Source organism: Nyctereutes procyonoides, unplaced genomic scaffold (assembly GCF_905146905.1).
Source record: "Nyctereutes procyonoides isolate TBG_1078 unplaced genomic scaffold, NYPRO_anot_genome, whole genome shotgun sequence".
Taxonomy (NCBI): Eukaryota; Metazoa; Chordata; class Mammalia; order Carnivora; family Canidae; genus Nyctereutes; species Nyctereutes procyonoides.
Window position 1 is genome coordinate 13,210,173 of NW_026575024.1, and position 21,422 is coordinate 13,231,594.

Here is a 21,422-nt window from a genome sequence, read left to right on the forward strand (position 1 = left end):
GAAATCAATAATCACAATTACCATTCTAAACCAGAAATGCATACAAGTCATTCATGTTAAATCAATTTTTATGTGCATGTAGAGAAAATGGTCTACATGTATCCATATATACAGATATCGCTCATTCTCTTGATCTGGCATAACAACAAGCTATCATGTGCATATGACTGTGTCGTTTATGTGCCACCAAATTTACTTTTACAGAATTCACTGATCTCTAGTAACAAAGTTTAATTTATCCAGAAATGTAGTAACACAAAATTCTAATGTAAAACCATGAAGGTATCATTCCTACATTTCTTTCTTTCCTTTTTTTTTTTCCTTTTATAGAATATGTTTGCTGGGACGCCTGGGTAGCTCAGCAATTGAGCATCTGCCTTTGGCTCAGGGCATGATCCCAGGTCCAGGGATAGAGTCCCGCTATCGGGCTCCCTGGGAGGAGCCTGCTTCTCCCTCTGCCTATGTCTCTGACTCTCTCTGTCTCTCATGAATAAGTAAATAAAATCTTTTTAAAAATAAAGAACACGTTTGCCATTTTCTTCTCTAGTTGTTACTCAGATATGAACAAACCTTGTCATCATGCCACATTTATTGTACACCACCTGAAAGACCATGATTTCCAAGAGTGAATGATGAAATACCATACAACAACAAAAAAATCAAAATACAGCAAATGCATCTCCTAAAGTTTATTAGGATAAAGAAAATATTCAACGTGAGAAATAAAAACTTTAAGTATTTCTGCCCCAAAAATAATAGTTTCGGCATATACAATAATATAATTATTCCTGAGTACAAATGACTATGACAAATACTTTATATATTCTTTTGTTTATTTGGTATTAATTTTCATTGTAAACATAAAAATTGTAATTGCATGTGTTTTATTTGCCAGGTCTGCTGCCTGCTTCTCACTAGTAGAGAAGGACTAAAACTATTTAAATATCTGAGGGGATATATTATCCAGTTTGGTAAATTACTCACTTTAAGGTATGAAACGTAAATGCCTAGCATATACATCCTAAATCTAGACCATTTTCAGTCAGTAGTAAATAATTAGGGTAGGAGGAGAGAATGGATTACATACTAGGCCCATGAATCGATTGTTTTCCCCAAAAAATTCTAAAGAAATAGAAGTCAGTAACTGTACAGCTTACATTTTTACATCTTAAATTATACTCATCTAGTTTAGAGGATATATGAAGTTGGTAAAATCCATATTCAAAGAGGACATAAAATAGCACAAGAATCCCACAGTATCTTTGATTATAAGAAGAATCTGTGAATATTGAGCCCTTTCTGAATTCCGACTCCCTACAATTAAAGATCACATACCTACACAGTAGAGAATTAAAACCAAAATATATACCTGCCCCGCAAGTAATCTCTACTCTTGAAATCACCTCATAAATCCAATAATGGGGATCCCTGGGTGGCGCAGCGGTTTGGCATCTGCCTTTGGCCCAGGGTGCGATCCTGGAGACCCGGGATCGAATCCCACATCGGGCTCCCGGTGCATGGAGCCTGCTTCTCCCTCTGCCTATGTCTCTGCCTCTCCCTCCCTCTCTCTCTGTGACTATCATAAATAAATTAAAAAATAAAAAAATAAAAATAAATCCAATAATGACTTACATAGATATATTTTAAAGTTGCTAATGAAGAGATGTCCCCAAGTGATTATAAAACTAGAGATACACCTCAACTACACTTCTGGGTAGAATACAATCCAATCACAGAAGCTTTCTCAAGCCCCTGATACCACAGTATAGAAAAGGACTAGAGGAGCACCTGGGTGGCTCAGTAGGTTAAACATCTGCCTTGAGCTTTAGGTCATGATCTCAGGGTCCTGGGATCAAGCTCTGATCAGGTTCCTTGCTCAGTGGGGAGTCTGCTTCTCACTCTCCCTCTGCCCCTCCCCCTAGTCCGTGTTCTCTCTTTTTTAAAGAAATAAAGTTGAAAGGAAGGAAAGAAGGAAAGAAAAGAAAAGAAAAGAAAAGAAAAGAAAAGAAAGAAAAGAAAAGAAAAGAAAAGAAAAGAAAAGAAAGAAAAGAAAAGAAAAGAAAAGAAAAGAAAAGAAAAGAAAAGAAAAGAAAAGAAAAGAAAAGAAAAGAAAAGAAAAGAAAAGAAAAGAAAAGAAAAGAAAAGAAAAAGAAAAAAAGAAAAAAGAAACAGAACTAGAGGGGAGAACTTTTCATTGAATCAGAATGAAAATGTCAGTCTTTTCATGTGAACTCAGCCATCTAGATCCTTGAGCTGTTCTACAATTCTTTCCCTTTTCTAAAATGTTTCTACTAAAGAGTTTTGTGCTATCTACCTCAATATATTAATATGACAATGCACACTTTAAGCTACGATTACATTTAAGCAAGATATTCCATGCAATTACTTCAAATATAGATAGTAGCAGTTCAGAATAACTTTCAATGCCATCAAAATCGAATGTTCCCTACTGCTACATTATTTGGAAAAATGAGATTTAAAATGGAAAAAAAAAAACATCTTACAGCAATTGGTTAGAATGCCTTATATAAATCCTACAGGCCTTTCTATACACAACAAGCTATGGTACATGTTTAATTTAAGCTTAGACATGCTCAGAATACAAGTTAAACACTTAAATGATTATTCCTAAACTAATTCAGGCTAAAAAGCAAAGAAGAATTATACTTGCCAGCTCAAAAGTCATGAAAATGTTGGTACATGACTGAACAGCATCAACCAGCTTTTGTTTTGGTTATCTGAAATTAAGATAGGAGAAAATCTTGATTGTGTAGGACAAACTAGCCAGATGGACAAGGATACAGGAAGTATTCCTGTCCAAAAGGAAAAGATACCAATCAACAATGCTAATGCCCTGGGGGGAGGCGGGGGGCACATGCCATGCCAAAATCCCAAATAGGGAGGAGATACACTACCCAGTAAATCTCAAATGGCACAAAGACCAACCAAAATATTTTACTTTTCCTAAATTAAAAAGAGAAAGGGAAGGGGATAATTTTTGTGCTGGTACAGTGCTGGGCATATCACATATTCTGTATTCTATATAATTTCTCATAATAGCTCTCTGAAGTATGTATGTATTATTATTCCCATTTCACAGATATGGAAACAGCTAAATAACCTTCCACTGGATCAGACAGATACCAGATGGCAGAACCGGGACTCAGGCTTCATAAAACCAACAAAATATGTATCAAATTTTCCTTGGACATTTTATCCCTCACCAAAAATAAATCATTTAGAGGCACCTGGGTGGCTCAGTGGTTCCTTCAGCTCAGGTCATGATCCCAGGGTCCTAGGATGGAGTCCCGCATCAGGCTTTTCTCCCTCTATGTCCCTGCCTCTCTCTCTCATAAATAAATAAAATCTTTTTTAAAAAAATTAAAATAAATAAACCACTTATACTGTTGAATCACACTACCTCCAACCAGTTAACCAGAAAATTTCTCAATTCATCAATAAGAACACTGAGAAGTTGCACACTCAGAGTTTAGGGGTATGCACTATCAGGGGCAGAGGCAAGGAACCAAACTCAGCAGGTACTAATGCTGTTATTCCCTTCAAGCCCCTAAAAACTAACCACTACTCTACAATTCACCAGATAAATTGCCCTCTGTGGTGGTCTAATACTAACCATGACCTTTACTTCCACTTAAGATGAATAATAGTCAGTGGCTAACACAGCAAGAAGAAAATTTAAGATCAGAAAATGTACGAACTATACCCTAAAAATATATGTCAAGTCTTTTTATTCTTGGGTTTTCTAAGATTAAATGCTGGGGCCAAAAACTTTTGACTATCACACTGGTAATTTAGCTTCATCAGGCTTGTTTGGCAGACTTATACTAGGTATGATTAAATAATTCTAATTAGGAAGTGCTTCTGAGTGCCTCTGGAGAATCACAGAAACATGAGGAAAATTTTCAAACAACAGTGGATTTGAAATGATTTACTGAAAACCACTTGAAGCTCTGTGTAAAAGCAGAGACTGCTCAATCCAATTAGGAAAAAAAAATTACCCATGGGAAAAATTATGAGACATTCATATATAAAAAAGCACTACCCAAAATTCAAGTTCCAAATTGACACTTTTATTCAAGACAATTAGTATATAGTCACCACTAGTCTAAAGCCTTAATCCTACAAAATTTTATTTTCTAAAATACCAAATTACAGGTTCTATTTCAGAGAGACAAGTAAAGGTTTTTGGTTTTGTTTTTGTTTGTTTTTAAGATTTTATTTATTCATGAGAGACACCGAGAGAGAGGCAGAGACATAGGCAGAGGGAAAAGCAGGCTCACTTCAGGGAGAGCCTGATGCAGGGCTCTATCCCAGGACCCCAGGATCACCACCTGAGCTGAAGACAGTCACTCAACCAATGAGCCACCCAGGCATCCCAAATAAATAAAGGTTCTATTTCAATCTATGGTGCAGCTCCAAGAGAACCAGCACCATAGAGAAAAAGACTGAAGAACTGAAGGAAATATAACCTGTGTGTGTGTAAGAGACCATGAGCGGTGGTAGGACAAAGAGGGGAGGAGGTAAGGTATTAAACATGGAACCACTTTGAAAGCTTCCTCAACAACTAGATGCCTCTTCCAGTGATTATCTCCTACTTTTATGTTTTAAATCAACCCTGGCAAAGAGGAGAAGAGCTAAAAGGAGACAAGGACAAAAGAGAAAGTTTCAAATAAAAACTGGCAATATCCTCTCGTTTTGTTGCTGATAACCTGTTATGTTTACTTAGTAGGATCAAGTATAAACCACCTAATACAACCCATTTTTCAATTTAACTCCATTTCAGCTCAAACATTTGCATGCCCAGAACCATTTCAGGTCCAGGAAAGAGAGATGAATGACACTATACATGCTACAACTCTCAGGCTAGCAGAAGAGGAAACAATAAACAATTATAACAACATAATTTGGTAAGTATGAAAACGAAGGCATTGCATCAAGTGTCATGGGAACACAGCTGATAGGAAACGTACCAGCCTACAGTTGTTTTTTAAAGAGAAAAAGCAAATAACAGTGTCTACCATAAACTACCTTGGTGCAGACATATGCCAGAAATGGTAAACTATAAGGTCCCAAACCTTTTTCTCCTCTGTCTTCTTTAGTTTATAATGCCAGCAAACTTGAAAAGGGGCTAGCAGAGAATAGAGTAAAACATCTTATTTTTATATATAAATTCAGCTGAAAAGCATCCAAATGTAAATTAACAGCTATTTTACCCACAGGTTTCATTCTCTGCTCCCTTTGTATGTTCTTGCCTTTTCATTCTCAATCAACAGGCTGACCCCAAAGCCCCTTCACATTTATGTTCCAGTTTAAACCTGATGAAGTTGAATTCAAACACAAACTCCCCAGAGGCTCTGCTACCAGAACTGGGCATACCAATTAGCCAAAGCAGGTGTTAGCTGCAACTGGAAGCTTGCTGCCAAGAGACTTCTCAACCTCTACAGAAGCAACCGAGTTGAAGTTCACAAATATACACCGTGCAGAGGGAGTTAAGCAAGCCAATTCCATCTAAATCAAATTACTCTCTCCTGACAGCATACTAACTAGCTGGGTAATTCCTAAGTTATTTTAAACATAACACTGGATCCCACAATTTAATGCAATGAATCCTTCATATACAAGAAAAGACCCACACTTGGGCTTCACTCTAAACAACATCATACCATTAGGCATGCTTCCTCAGCACGGTCACTACCACCAGCAGCAGTCTCCCAAATGACCTACACTAAAAAGAGATTCTGACAAAGGATGATCACTGAATTATTTCTTTTTAGGTCATTCCTTTTTAAATCTCCCTTAATCTCTTTTCTATCTAGAATCCTCCTACTCATCCTTCAAGATAAAGTTCAACTGTCACCTGTCACCTCTGATGAAACCATTCAAACTCTCCCAATTAGAGAAACTTTTCCCTTCTTTATCCTGATACATTTTTCATACTTTTACTACACTGTTTTACATACTGCACTCTTCTCCCATTCTCTTTTCTGTCTCCACTTTCCACACTGTAAGCTCTACACCATTATTTGAAAACTCGTATAAAGGGTGCCTGGCAGAGAAGCATGGAACTCTTGATCTTAGGGTTGAGTTCAAGCCCCACAGTGTAGAGATTACTTACTTACACACATACATACATAAACAAACACAAACATTTTTCTTAAACTTTTTTAAAAAATTGTATGAGACTCTTTCATTACAAACTCCTTCCTCTTTCTTTGCTACTGCTATTACCCACTATTCTCCAGTTCCTTTCCCAATTCCAGCTGTCCTTTTCTTTGCCATCATCCCCTTAGCTGTACTTTTAACCAACTCTACAATCTTCCTTAAAATACACAGACAATGCAAGGGGGTCTGGGAGGATATTAAAAACTCTGTAGAGCAGGGACGCCTGGATGGTTCAGCGGTTGAGCGTCTGCCTGCAGCTCAGAGCATGATCCTGGGGTCCAGGATCTAGTCCCTCATCCGGTGTTCCTTACAGGAAGTCTGCTTCTCCCTCTGCCTATGTCTCTGCCTCCCTTCCTCTCTCATGAATAAATAAATAAAATCTTTAAAAAAAAAAAAAAAAGCAAGTAACTGACAAAGGGAATAATGGTGATCCCTCAATACCAAGAACAAAGATGTATGTTCAGCAACACTAATTTTGCTCTCTGTTGAAAGACAAATAGCTACAAATATCCCATATGACAACAAATTAAAAGGTTTCAGACCAAAAAAAAAAAAAATATCCAGGACTATTGAGGCTATCCTCAACTTACAAGTAGCTGACTGGAATTCAAACATTCTCCCACTGAAATAGTGTAGTGAGACAGTAGCCAACAAAACCATGAAAAGAGAACAACTGTAACAGGTGCCTATGTTCTTAAAAGACGTAAGAATAAGTAGGCATTTTTTTTTTTTGAAGATTCCGAAGAGGATATCCACATACCTTCAAAGGTACTAGATAAAAGCATACAGTGGTGGTTCTATGATCTCTTTTTACTTCTGGATTTGGTTTAATTGGTTTAATTTTTCCTTGATAGGGCAGCCCCGGTGGCTCAGCAGTTTGGCGCCGCCTGCAACCTGTGGTGTGATCCTGGGGACCCGGGATCGAGTCCCACATTGGGCTCCCTGCATGGAGCCTGCTTCTCCCTCTGCCTGTGTCTCTGCCTCTTTCTCTCTGTGTCTATGAATAAATAAATGAAATCTTTTTTAAAAAATAGTAATAATTTTTCCTTGATAGATGTAAATATCTCTACATCAAACCTCTACCTAAGGTTTTCCCTTGGCACATAATGAAAATATAAGCAGCAGAGAAAGAGGAACAAGGGAGAAATGACATTTTTTTGGCTCCCTTGAGGTAAATGGCAAAGCACGGGATTAAGATAAACAAGAGCTAGAGGCGCATGTGCACAAAGCAGGATAAAATCTGATAGGTTCAATAAATAAGCAATAAAGATGTAAAGAGAAGTAATGATGACACCATGTGCCCCATTCTCTCCTAACCCATTCTTTCTCTCTGCCTCAGAGAAGAGTGGATGACATTAGCCACGTGGAAAGCTGTGATAGGAAGTGGCAGTAAACATGCCATGAACACTACAGGGAATAGTAGCTGTGGGTCAACAGTAGCACTGATACTCCTAAACTGGAGTGCCTGCAGAGTAAAAAACTTAAAGTAAAAAGACACTCTCCGTACAGTACTGAGGTTAGCCCTGTCCACCTATATCAAAAACTTTAAGCAGCTACAGAGGGTTTACCTGTGACACTAACATAATAAAAATTAACAATGTGGAAATGTAAAGTTGATAAAGCAACTTGAATTAATTTTTCAAAGAAAAATACTGAAGGTGGATGAGAGTGAGAGAGATGTATCAAAGGTAAAACCCATCTTACTAGATTTCCTTCTTTAAAAGCAAAAACATTAGAGGGGTGCCTGGCTGGCTCAGGTGGAAAACGAGCGACTTGTGATGTCAGGGTTGTGAGTCTGCGCCCCATATCGGGTGCAGAGATTATTTAAAAATAAGAAACTCTTCAATAAAAGCGAAGACAGGGGATCCCTGGGGGTGGCTCAGTGGTCTAGCACCTGCCTTTGGCCCAGGGTGTGATCCTGAGTCCGGAGACTGAGTCCCACATCGGGGCTCCCTGCATGGAGCCTGCTTCTCCCTCTGCCTGTGTCTCTGCCTCTCTCTGTGTCTCTCATGAATAAATAAATAAAATCTTAAAAAAAAAAAAAAAAAAAAAGCAAAGACCCTGAAGCAGATGTTCTCTAAAGCTAGCGACACAACATGGCAAGTCTGACTGACTCGTAAGACTTCCTGAATGGGTCATCATCTTTACTGCAGGTTAGTCTGTGGCTCAGTCCTTGCATGCTGTTTCCACTGCCTTTTTTCTTTTTCTGACTTCACAGTATATTACTCTTTAGCGATTATAATTCCATTTTCCATTTCTAGCCTAAATAACTTTAATTCAAAAGAATAATTCTTTTAAAATAGTGTTTCCATATTCCTAAAAGTTACATGTCTGATAACAGAATTTATCTCTTCAAATAAATCTTCATGTCATTATCAATTTCAGGATGACAAAATACAAATAATGAATGAGAGCATATATATCAAAGCCCAAAAAGAAAATAAGGAAGCACTCTTAACATCCTTTAGCTGTTGAAGGTAGTAACACTGATAGAAATACTAAAAAGTATCAGTCTAATTGAACAATACCCTCAAATGCCTCCCTAAATCCTCTTCAAAATATAGCTAGTACAAAATAATGCCTCCCTAAATCCTCTTCAAAATATAGCTAGGACAAAATAATACTATCTGGAGCTAAAAACCTGTCCTCTATATCATGATTGTTCCAGAAAAGAAATTTGCAAGAAAGAATATATAACACTGGAGAATGGAATAAAAACACCATCACTCAAATAATTTAAATAAAACATAGCTTCAGGTTTTTTTCACTGCTGTTCAAAGGTCAGTTTCATACTCATGACTTTAAAGAACTTCTTTCTGTATTTCATAAAACCAGCCTACACGTGTCTTGTAAATGAAGACTGGGGGCACTTTATTATTGTTAAAGAATATTGGAGGCAAAATTTTAATTACGAATTCTTGTAAAACCATGCATACACCTAAATTGGTTAAAACCAAAACCCACCAGCAAGCAGTAAAGAGTGATCACTACAACATGATGACTAAGCTTACACTGCTGTGTGATATGTAACAAAGCATTTAAAAAAAAAAAAAAAGATTTTTATTCATGAGAGAGAGAGAGAGAGAGGCAGAGACACAGAGGGAGAAGCAGGCTCCATGCAGGGAGCCTGCTGTAGGATTAGATCCCGGGTCTCCAGGATCATGCATGCCCTGGGCCGAAGGGCAGGCCCTAAACTGCTGAGCCACCCAGGGATCCCTGTAACTAAGCTTTTAAGAGAGTAGCTCCTAAGAATTCTCATCACAAGGAGAATTTTTTCTTCTTTTCATTTTATTGTATCTATAGAAGATGGCTGTTAGCTGAATCTACTGTACTAGTCTCACAAAACACGTAAATCTAAACACTAAGCTATATACCATAAATTTATACAGTGATGTATGACAGTTATTTCTCAATAAAACTAGAAGGAAAAAAATTTTTAAGTGGTCACTCTTCAACATATCGAGTGTCGTCCATACGTAAACAAGGGAGATTGCATTCCCTATGCCATGTGCTTGGAATAAACTGTTACTCAAAATGACAAGTTTTTTTTGTTTTTGTTTTTGTTTTTTGCCTTCAATAGCCTAAGGATCCAGGGCACCTGGGTGGCTCAATGGTTGAGCATCTGCCTTTGGCTCAGGTTGTGATCCCGGGGTCCTGGGATCAAGTCCCACATCATGCTCCCTGAAGGGAGCCTGCTTCTCCCTCTGCCTATGTCTCTGTCTTTAAGATTTAAAAATCTTTAAAATCTTCTTTAAGATTTTATTTATTTAGGGCAGCCCAGGTGGCTCAGCAGTTTAGTGTTGCCTTAAGCCCAGGGCGTGATCCTGGAGTCCAGGGATGAAGTCCCATATCAGGCTCCCTGCATGGAGCCTGCTTCTCCCTGTCTGTGTCTCTGCTTCTTTCTCTTTCTGTCTTTCATGAATAAATAATTTATAATAAGTTTTATTTATTTATTCATGAGAGAGAGAGAGAAAGAGAGAGAGACAGGTAGAGGGAGAAAAAAGCAGGCTCCATGCAGGGAGCCTGACATGGGACTCGATCCCAGGTCTCCAGGATCACGCCCTAAACTGAAGGCAGATGCTCAACCGCTGGGCCACCCAGGCATCCCGACAGCTGTATTCTCTTATCTACTTCTCCATCCAATATGTTGCAATTATTAACTTGACAAAAATATGTGAAGAAAATTCAGCCTCAGAGAGATGTACTTATTTTTCAAAAGGACTATTTCAATAGCCTTTTGCAAATTGTAGATAATTTTCCTTGGTATTACGCTAACACTCAACAAGTAGTGCTTTCTTAAAGGTTAGTTACAAAGTGAAATCTGAAACTGTACTGACCAAAATACTGACATATTTCATGATAGAATATCAAAAACTCCAGACTACTGTCACCACCTATCTCGCCTTGTAAGTCTTTAAGTACTGAGAAGTTGTTACACTCGTGGTGGCAGATTCAAATTTACCAACCTTACAACTTTCACTTGAAAACTCAAATTTTATCACTGTCAACAAATATCATCAGAGGCTTTCCTGTAAGTAATAGGTTCATCTCATTCAGTTTCAAGAAACTGTCTGCCAAATGCTCAAGGTTTCAACAACCATACTTGCTGGCCATTCCTTCAGGTAAAAATGGTATTCCATTAAAAAAAAGTGGCCAGTTCAGTACACAAACCAATCACACAGGGCTTTTCCCCAAGATAACCATCATACTTTGGTAGGTAGAATGCTTTCTGCATATTTTCCATTCTCATTAGACAGAATTTTTAAAATATGGTACTCAAGAGTCAAGATTTAATGAAATGTACAAATTTTGCTGCTTCATACAGGGTAATCCTAAGTGAGAAATGCTAGTTTTTTTTTCCTTTAACTCTAAGTGTAGGGCAGTAAAGAATGTAATGACCTCTAGTACAGTCTGTAGTGCCACTGCTTGATTCAAGCTAAGATGTCAGTTTTCTGTACCAATGGCTCTGCACCATCAGTTCAAACACCAACAGAATGAAATGGCAAATACTGGGTTACTATGAAAATAGTTTAAACTGGACTCCCAAAGGACCATGAACCACACTTCTGAGAACCACTGTTACTAAAGTTGGGATTGAAGGTTTGAAACTGGTATGGCTTCTCCAAGATCCTCTACACATTAAATAAATGTGTAGAGATTTAAATACTTCAGGGTCTACTATCTTCAAGCTTATATACGTAAGCCAGGTTGTAAAATCAAAAGAACAGGGCCTTCCTGACTACATCAAAATAAAAAGGTTCTACACACCAAAAGAAATGAAGTAGTCAACAAGGGATCCCTGGGTGGCGCAGCGGTTTGGCGCCTGCCTTTGGCCCGGGGCGCGATCCTGGAGACCCGGGATCGAATCCCACGTCGGGCTCCCGGTGCATGGAGCCTGCTTCTCCCTCTGCCTGTGTCTCTGCCTCTCTGTCTCTCTCTCTGTGTGACTATCATGAATAAATAAATAAAATCTTAAAAAAAAAAAAGTAGTCAACAAAACTAGCAATAACATACTGAATGGGAGAAGGTATCTGCAAACAACATATTCGATAAAGGATTAGTATCCTAAATATATAAAGAACTTACACAACTCAAAAATGAAAAAAATAATAATCCAATTAAAACATGGGCAGAAGACATAAACAGACATATCTCCAAAGAAGACCTACACATGCCCAGAGACACATGAACAGATGCTCAACACCAATCTTCATCAGGGAAAAGCAACTCAAACTATAATGAAATATTATCTCACCCTTGTCAGAATAGCTAAAATCAGAAACACAAGAAACAACAAGTATTGGTGAGGATGTGGGAAAAACGGAACCCTCATGAACTATCATATGATCCACTAATTGCATTACTGGGTATTTACGCAAAAAAATACAAGAACACTAATTCACAGGGTTACCTATGTTTATTGAAGCATTATGTACAACAGCCAAATTATGGAGGCAGCCCAAGTGTCCATCAATAGATGAATGAAAAGAAGATGTGGAGACTGTGTGTGTGGGTGTGTATGTATGTATGTGCGTGTGCACACGCACGCACACAATGGAGTATTATTCAGCCAAAAAAAAATGATGAATCTTGGGGTGCCTGGGTGGCTCAAGTCGGTTAGGCGTCCAACTCTTGGTTTCTGCTCCAGTCAGGATCTCAAGGTTCTAAGATTGAGGCCCATACTGGGCTTCACACTCAGCAGAGCCTGCCTGATATTCTCTAAAATAAATAAATAAAATCTTCTTTAAAAAAATGAAATCTCGCCATTTGCAAGAGCATAGATGGAGCTAGAGAGAATATAATGCTAAGCAAAGTCAGTCAGCCAGAGAAAAACAAATACCATGTGATTTCACTCATATGTGGAATACAAGAAATAAAACAAATGGACAATGGAAAATAGGGAAAAGGAAAGTGACAAACCAAGAAAAAGACTCCTAATTTAATAGAGAACAAACAGATGATTACTAAAGGGGAGGTGGGTAGGGGGACTGTGGGTGAAATAGGTGATCGGGATTAAGAGTGCACTTATGATGAGCAATGACTAATGTATAGAATTGTTCAATCACTCTATTTTACACCTGAAATTAATATAACATTGTATGTTAACTATGCTGGATTTTTTTTTTTAAGATTTTATTTATTTATTCATGAGAGACATAGAGAGAGCGAGAGGCAGAGACACAGGCAGAGGGAGAAGCAGGCTCCATGCAGGGAGCCCAACGTGGGACTCGATCCCGGGTCTCCAGGGTCAGGCCCTGGGCTGAAGGCAGTGCTAAACCGCTGAGCCACCCAGGCTGCCCAAGTATGCTGCAATTAAAATTAAAAACTTAGTTTAAAAATTTTTTAAAGGATAGGACTTCTGGATGACGTTGTGGATTATTGCTTTCAATCAACCACACTGTTCCCCACCCTGCTCTAAATAATAACAAAGTATATATTTTTTATTAATTTTGGAAGACACAGGCATGCTTGATCAAACATAACAAATATGTTTGTGGAGACCAAGACACAGAGCAAACACACAATAATGATCTGATGACTCGATGAACCCACTTAATTCCAGGACCAGAAACTAGCAACTGCTTTGTCAGGAAATCCAATCACACACAAGATAAAAGGACCAAAAGCAAGGCTCATAGGTAAAAACCAAATCAAAAAGCTGCTAAAAGGAAGGTGAAGAACAGCTATGACCATCAATAACAAGTTACTGATCACATCAAACTACAAACTGCAGTGTAGAAGGAAGAGTCATCATCTCTCTGATACTTCAAAATACTTCAGACTGGACCTAGACTGGAGGTAGAGTGGAAATGGGAGAAAGCAATAAAAACAGAGCAATGTGTGCTGGGCCAGAGAGAAGGGGTCACATGGGGCACCAAATGAACAAAAGGAAAACCAAATTTCCCATTTAAGAGGCAAAACGTAAATGAAAATTCCCAAGGTTATTTGAAAACAGAACTAAGAAAACATCACCAAGAAACTCATCAATATTGGAAAATGAATTCACCACCCAATAAATGAAATCTTTAAATCAGTTTAAAATAAATGCTAATGGTTCTCAAGGAGATAAAAATTTGACAGCCATGAAAAAAAATAAATGAAAATAGAATAAATCGTGAAAAGATTGGATTACAAACTTTCATAAAGTATTAAAAAAAGAGTATCACCGATTATCCAAGCACCAAATATCCTAACTCTGGATAGACTTAATTAGTTGACATGGGATGCTTAAATCCGTATCTGAAAACTCTGGGTGGCTCAGCGGGTTTAGCGCTGCTTTTCAGCCCAGGGCGTGATCCTGGAGACCCAGGATCGAGTCCCACGTCGGGCTCCCTTGCGTGGACCCTGCTTCTCCCTCTGCCTGTGTCTCTGCCTCTCGCTCTGTGTCTCTCATGAATAAATAAATAAAATCTTTTTAAAAAAATGAATGAAAACTCAATAAAGAATTAATGCCTAGACTAGACAACACACACACACACACACACACACACACACACAATCAGCAAAGTGGATAAGAAAACTGATGAGTTCATATTTACACAGCACAGTGAAATAAAGGGGAAAGAACTGATCTAATAAGCCCCTACATATAGCCAAATTTAAGTCACTGAAGCTCAAATTTCCCATTCTCTAAAATGGACATACCCCATCTTTTTTTTTTTTTTTTGAGAGGGGGGAGTGGGGGGAGCGATGTGGTGGAGGGGCAGCGGGGGTCAAGAGAATCCTAAACAGGCTCCATGCTAGCGTGGAGCCCGATTTGGGGCTTAATCTCACAACCCTGAGATCATAACCTAAGCCAAAATCAAGAGTAAGACACTTAACTGAGCCACCCAGTCACCCCCTGGACAGACCACATCTTTACAAGGTTACTGAAACAATCAGAAACCATAGACCAAAACAATGCTTATCTGGGCACATGGAAGTCTTAACAAATAGCTCCCTAAAGAATCTCATGATTTACAGACAGAATCAAGGTTATTAAAAAAACAGAATTTTGTCTTTGTGATTATAAAGTAACTACATTTATAACCCACATAAATTCAGGAAATAATTTGTTTTCTAGCTCCCACATTGAAGAATTTATTTGAAGAACTTTATTTTGAAAATGCCTAAACCTTGGTACCTAGGAGGGGGATTAAAGAGAAGTCTTTTGAGAAATAGTAAATTCTCAAAGATACTAATATCTACAAATAAAGTTTTGGTAGTAGTCTTAAACTGTTCTTATGTAAACATTTCAAGTATTTTATTTTTTTTAAAGACTTCATTTTTTTAAAGATTTTATTTATTTATTTATGAGGCACACAGAGAGAGAGAAGCAGAGACACGGGCAGAGGGAGAAGGCTCCACACAGAGATCCCAACATGGGACTCGATCCCAGGACTCCAGGATCATGCCCTGGGCTGAAGGCAGTGCTCAGCCCTAAAGACTTCATTTTTAAGTGATCTCTGTATTCAGTGTAAGGCTTGACCTCATGACTCCACGATCAAGAGTTGCATGCTCTACCAAGTAAGCCAGACAGGCACTCCTCAAGTATTTTCTTTAAACCTCTCTAATATTGTGCATTTCTGTGTGAAAAGGACTTACAGAAACAATGCCCTTATTTGAAAGGGCACTCAGGTCACAAGTGATTAAGGATGATTTCTATGAAAAGTCCTGTTAAAATTGGTAATTGCTTTGCATTCTTTTAAATATAAAGACACTGGCAATTTAACTAGCCTAAATTTAAAATTCTTTTCACTATCACTCTTCATAAAATGACTTCCTTATTAACTGCCAAAAGGAAAATGGGGGAAAAAATGGAACTCAGTCTTGTATTTCAAATCCAGAAAGAGTTATTCAAGTAATAAAATGTCCACAATTTACATGGTAACTTCATACCACCAAACAGGCTTATCAAAAGCCCAAGTAAAAACTCATATACAAACAAAATATTAAATTTCAACTTATTACCCAGGACCTAGATATCAAAGGCCTTCTACTACTCAATCATGTCTGGAAATGAAAAGACAGTAGGATTACAGCTGTGCATGGCCAATTTATCCTCAGAAGTCAAAGCATGTCTCCTGTTACCTTGCAGCAAGTCAGTGTGATCTGCATATCAATATATTGAAGGGTTGCAGTATCTGAAACCCATTCCAACCATTAAAAGGTGTTATTTTAATTAACAAGTTTGCCAACACATTATACATTTTGCAGTTTTGTTCTATAATTCTTTTATATTATTATCTCAATCTATTTTTAAAGAAAATTTTAAAAGGCTAAGAACCAAGACTAAAAATCATGCAATTCCAATCCTATTTATGTCATCCACCAGTAAAAGAACTAGCTCTATAAAAATTCAAACAGAAGAGCAATATGCCTGTACTTGATTGGAAAAAAATAATTTCTATAATCCATTTTTCTATATTAGGGCCAGATTTTATAGTAGGGAAATGCTATGAAAGAAATGCCAAATAACACATTATGTAATAAGAGTGCTACCCAGAATACAGTAGGGAGATTTTTACTTGTAATAATTTTAAAGTATAAAAGACAAAATTCTATGGAAGTGAATTAAATATCCTGCACTGTTGATCTTTAGATGTTTGTGTACTCACACAGTATAAGTTTAGTGTTGAAGCTCATTAAAGACTGAAATTTGGTTTCACTGATATATGATGAAAAATATATTTAAATGTTAGCAACATATGTTGAGCATGTGTGCACATGCAAAGCTTTCAAAGTTACTTTAAAATGTGAAAATGAGTAAGGCTCCTGTTATTCTTGATAAATGTCAGCTGCCATGTACTCGTGTCTAATACACAGTATTTTTCACAAAGCAGAGTCCCAGAAAAGGCAATTCTGAATCCAGCAGCTGCATGTAATGGCTATACATGGCAAATTCTATTCAAGGTCAGAAGTTTAGAGGTTTTCAATATCAACTTCAAACTAATGCAGGCTTTATATGTTAAGTATTACACAGATTCAAAAACATATTCTTATTAATACAGATTTTGGAAACAAAGAATCATAAGAAAGTAATTACTCTAAGAATTTGGCATATGATAGGGCCATTTATAACAGTGGCACAAACTATTTGTACAGCAGTTCACTTTTTAGATCATTGAGCTGATATTTAGGACAATTATATTTCTTAATTAAGTTACAAAATTAAGTACTACAAGAGCTATGTCATTACTAGTGTGACAAATTCTTTTATGTCTATATTTTCCAAATCAAATAAACTGCCTGCCCTTTTTATGAACCTTGACTATAAACAATTACTAAAACCTTATCTCCACCATTTTCACCAAGAACAGAAAAACAGTGATTGAATTTAGTGCAGTTTAGATAGTTTGCTATTCATGTCAAAGATGGATCTTACAACTCTAACACTTTTCTCTACATATTCTGAAAGCCTCATCTAAAGCAAATCAGGTTAATGTTCAGTCTTTGACTTTAATAATAAGAACATAAATATCAATAGGAATTTTCTTTTACAAGCATCTCTAAGCTACAAGAAGCTCAGCGGGTTAAGCATCTGCTTTCAGCTCAGGTCATGATCTCCGGGTTCCAGGATCAAGCCAGAGTCCAGCTCCCTGCTCAACAGGGTGTCTGCCTCTCCCTCTCATTTTCCCTCTGTGCTTGCTCTCTCTCAAATAAATATATAAAATCCTTTTTAAAAAAATAAAGAATAAAAATAATAAAAGCATTTTTGTATAGTATGGACCCTATACTCAAAAAAAGTTGCTTTTTAAAGTAAGTTGCCGGGGCACCTAGATGGCTCAAATGGTTAATTAAGGATCTGCCTTTGGCTCACGTCATGATCAGCAGAGTCAGGCTCCCTGCTCAGGAAGGAATCTGCTTCTCCTTCTCCCTCTGCCCCTCCCTTCAACTCATACTCATTCTCTCTCTCTCATATAGTCTCCACAGTTTTTTGGGGTTTTTTTTAAGATTTTATTTATTCATGAAAGACACAGAGAGAGAAAGGCAGAGACATAGGCAGAAGGAGAGGCAGGCTCCAGGCAGGGAGCCCGATGTGGGACTCGATCCCAAGACCAAGGATCACACCCTGAGTCAGGAGCAGGTGCTCAACCGCTGAGCCACCCAGGCATCCCTCCACAGTTTAAATATAATATCACTAGTCAGTCTTCTTTCCATAGGAGGACTATTAAAAGTATAAAACCTAAAAAAAAATTAAAAGGGGGTGAGGGACTAAGTGTGGTCAGATTATCTAAAACAAAATAACTCTGGTTTTTCCACTTATAACCACAGCACTTCATCAGCCTAAAACAGTAGACCCACTAAAATTATGGCTTTCTGGGTAATTTTTTAAATAGATGTTACAAGCTTAAGAGCACAATTTCTGGACATACTACAAGATACCCATAAGCATCTTATAAACACTTAATGGACAAATGGACTTTATTTGTCCATAAAAGTATAGATAGGGACATCTGGGTGGCTCAGCAGTTGAGCATCTGCCTTTGGCTCAGGACATGATCCCAGAGTCCAGGATTGAGTCCCACATCAGGATGCTTGCAGGGAACCTGCTTCTCCTCTGCCTATGTCTCTGCCTCTCTCTCTCTCTCTCTCTCTCTCTCTCTCTCTCTCTCTCTCTCTTTCTGTGTGTGTCTCTGTGTCTCTCATGAATAAATAAATAAAATCTTTAAAAAAAAAGTGTGGATAGGTCTGGGTATGACTTTGAATTAATTTTTAAGAAAGTCTTTGACAGGGGTGCCTGGGTGGCTCAGTCATTTAAGCGTCTGACTCTTGCTTTGAGCTCAGGTCATGATCTCAGGGTCCTGAGATTTAGCCCTGAATCAGGCTCCACACTCAGCAAGGAGTCTGCCTGAGAATTCTCTCTTCCCTTCTGTCTCTATCCACACTCACTCACATTCTCTAAAATAAATAAATAAAAATTTGTTTAAAGTCTTTGACATAAATTTTCTTGCTACATGAAAAAGATTTGGTACTGGAATTAACATTATTATCTATAACTAGAGCTTGACTACTGTAACAAAGACAGACTAAGGCTCTAAAAAACCTTGAGGCAAGTTCAATTCATGTGTTCTTTTTGAAACCCAGGAATGGAACACCTGAGTGGCTCAGCAGTTGAGCATCTGCCTTTGGCTCAGGTCGTGATCCCAGGCTCCTGGGATCAAGGTCCCACATCGGGCTCCCCACAGAGAACCTCCTTCCCCCTCTGCCTGTGTCTCTGCCTCTCTGTGTGTGTCTCTCATGAATAAATAACAAATATTAAAAAAAAAAAAAAAAGAAACCCAGGAATGTTTGGGACAGGTAGCAAACCTTCTGAGGTCAGTGCCGTGAGAAAAATAACTATTTTTCCATAAAATTCCTTCACAGCAGCATATAGATCTTAACCTCTATATATCAGGTATATTCTTTCACGGCTTTATAGAGATATAATTCATATACCATACATTTACAGTACCCAATTCAATAACCTTTTTATATATTCAGTTATACAACCATCACCAAAATCAATTTTGGAACATTTTCATTACACAAAAAAGCAGCCCAGTACTCCTTAGCTGTTCTCTCCCCAATCCTATTTTTTGCCATCTCATGCTACCTCTCTCCCACCTAAAGGAGACCATTACTCTTTCTGTCTCTAATGATTCATCTATTCTGGACAATTTATACAAATGGAATCATAAAATATCTAGTCCTTTGTGATTAGCTTCTTTCACTTAGTCAAAGCCTTTCAAATTCATCCATGTTATAGCATACATCAGTAGTTCATTTCTTTTTATTTGTGAATACTTAATTGTATGGAAATACCATTTATCTATTCATCAGCTGATGGACATTTAACTTGTTTCCTCTTTTTGGCTCTTACGAATCATGTTACTATGAACACTTAGTCCAAGTTTTTGTGTAGTCACCTATATTCTTAAATGAGAATATCATCCGCACTGATAAGGCAAATTTTGATGATACAGGCAAAGAAGCCTCTAAAATTTGCTGGTAAACAGGAAAGAGGCCAGGTTCTTTAAAAACGTTTTTTAAAAACTGGAGACCAACTGTGGGATTTTAATTATGATTAATATGCTACGCACTCTAATGGAAAAAGTGGACAACAAGCAAGAACAGATGGGTAATGTAAGCAGAGAGATGGAAACTATGAGGAAAAAAGCAAATGGGAATATCAGAAATCAAAAACACTAACAGAAATGAATGCCTTTGATGGGCTCATCAGTTGACAGGACACAGCTAAGGAAAAAAAAATCAGTGAGTTTAAAGATCAATACAACTCCCAATACTGAAATGCAAAGAAAAAAAAAAGAAAAAAAGAATATCCAAGGAAAGTGGAACAATTAGAAAAGGCACATTATAGACTATAAGGGGAATACCATTTATATGAAATTCAGAAAAGGCCAAACTAGTGACTTAAAGCAGACCAGGGGCTGCCAGCTATCAGTGGACTGATTGCATAAAAGGACAAAAGAACTTCAGGGGTTGGTGGCAGTGTTTTATATCATGATTGTGGTAATGGTTACATTTGTCAAAACTCAGCAAATTTTAAACTTAAGGCTGGTGAATTTTATTATGTGTAAACTATACTTTAATAAAGCTGTCTTTTTTTAATAATAAAGTTCTTTTAAAATCAAGTACTTAAAGTTGTGTCAGGAAAATAGCAGTACATATTGCTAATCCTGCAATAAATAATGACTGAAGATAAAATAAATTAGCTAATAAAAGAGGGCTATTTCAATAAGAAAATTTACTTTTCCTAGAGAAATTCCATAGGAAAAGCAAATTTAATATATCAGTAGCTAAAATCAAGTTTATATTTTAAAACTTTAGGGCAATAAAAATAATCTTGCAACAAAATACACAAAAATGTTCACTGAAATTTCATTCATACATCAAAAACCAGGGGACACTCTAATGACCATCAATTCCAGATTTTAAAAAATAAATCCATACAAAAAAATACAATATGATAGTAGCAAAAATATATACACAACATGGTTGAATATTAGAAGCAATCAAAAGTTTTTTTAAAAAATCAAGTACACGGGGATCCCTGGGTGGCTCAGCGGTTTGGAGCCTGCCTTTGGCCCAGGGTGCGATCCTGGAGTCCCGGGATCGAGTACCACGTCGGACTCCCGGCATGGAGCCTGCTTCGCCCTCCTCCTGTGTCTCTGCCTCTCTCTTCTCTGTGTCTATCATAAATATAAATAAATAAATAAATCTTTAAAAAAAGAAAATCAAGTACATTAGAGCTGCCTGGGTAGTTCAGTTGGTTGAGCAGCCAACTCTTGATTTCGGCTGGAGTCATGGTCTAAGTCATGGGATGGAGTCCTGAATCAGGCTCCAAGTTCGGGAGAAGTCAGCTAGAGATTCTCTCCCTTCCCCTGGCTCTCTCTCTCTAAATAAATAAATCTTTAAAAGTAAAATAAAATAAAAAGCAAATACATTATACTCATCTTTTGTAAAGCTAAAAGCAAAAACCAAACATGGCTTACAAACACATGTGTGGATTTTTAAAGTTGTAAAAAGCAAGTGAATTACAGTATCTGTTACCTCTGGAACAGAAACAAAAGGACAAGATAGAAAAAAACTAAGGGAGCAGGTATACCTAACAAGTTTCCAGTTCTTAGGTTCAAGTAGTAGGTTCATAGGTGTTTTCCAAAGTATACTTCATAAGACAAATAATACATACTCCTGTTTATATAAAATATTACGTAATTTTTAACGTTAAATTAAAAAAATACTAATATTAAGATGTT

At 37.4% G+C, this 21,422-nt stretch overlaps 1 protein-coding gene across 4 annotated transcripts in view; it reads right to left on the reverse strand.

Moving 5' to 3' along the window:
* The window catches only part of NCOA3 (nuclear receptor coactivator 3), a 141,469-nt gene that overhangs the window by 38,835 nt on the left and 81,212 nt on the right, over positions 1-21,422 (reverse strand). For 2 of the 4 annotated variants that reach the window (XM_055303394.1, XM_055303361.1), the window contains exon 3: positions 2,672-2,738. The exons of the other annotated variants lie outside the window; for them this stretch is intronic. The gene's annotated coding sequence lies outside the window, so the exon portion shown is untranslated. The remainder of the gene's footprint in view (positions 1-2,671; positions 2,739-21,422) is intronic. 4 annotated transcript variants of the gene reach the window in all.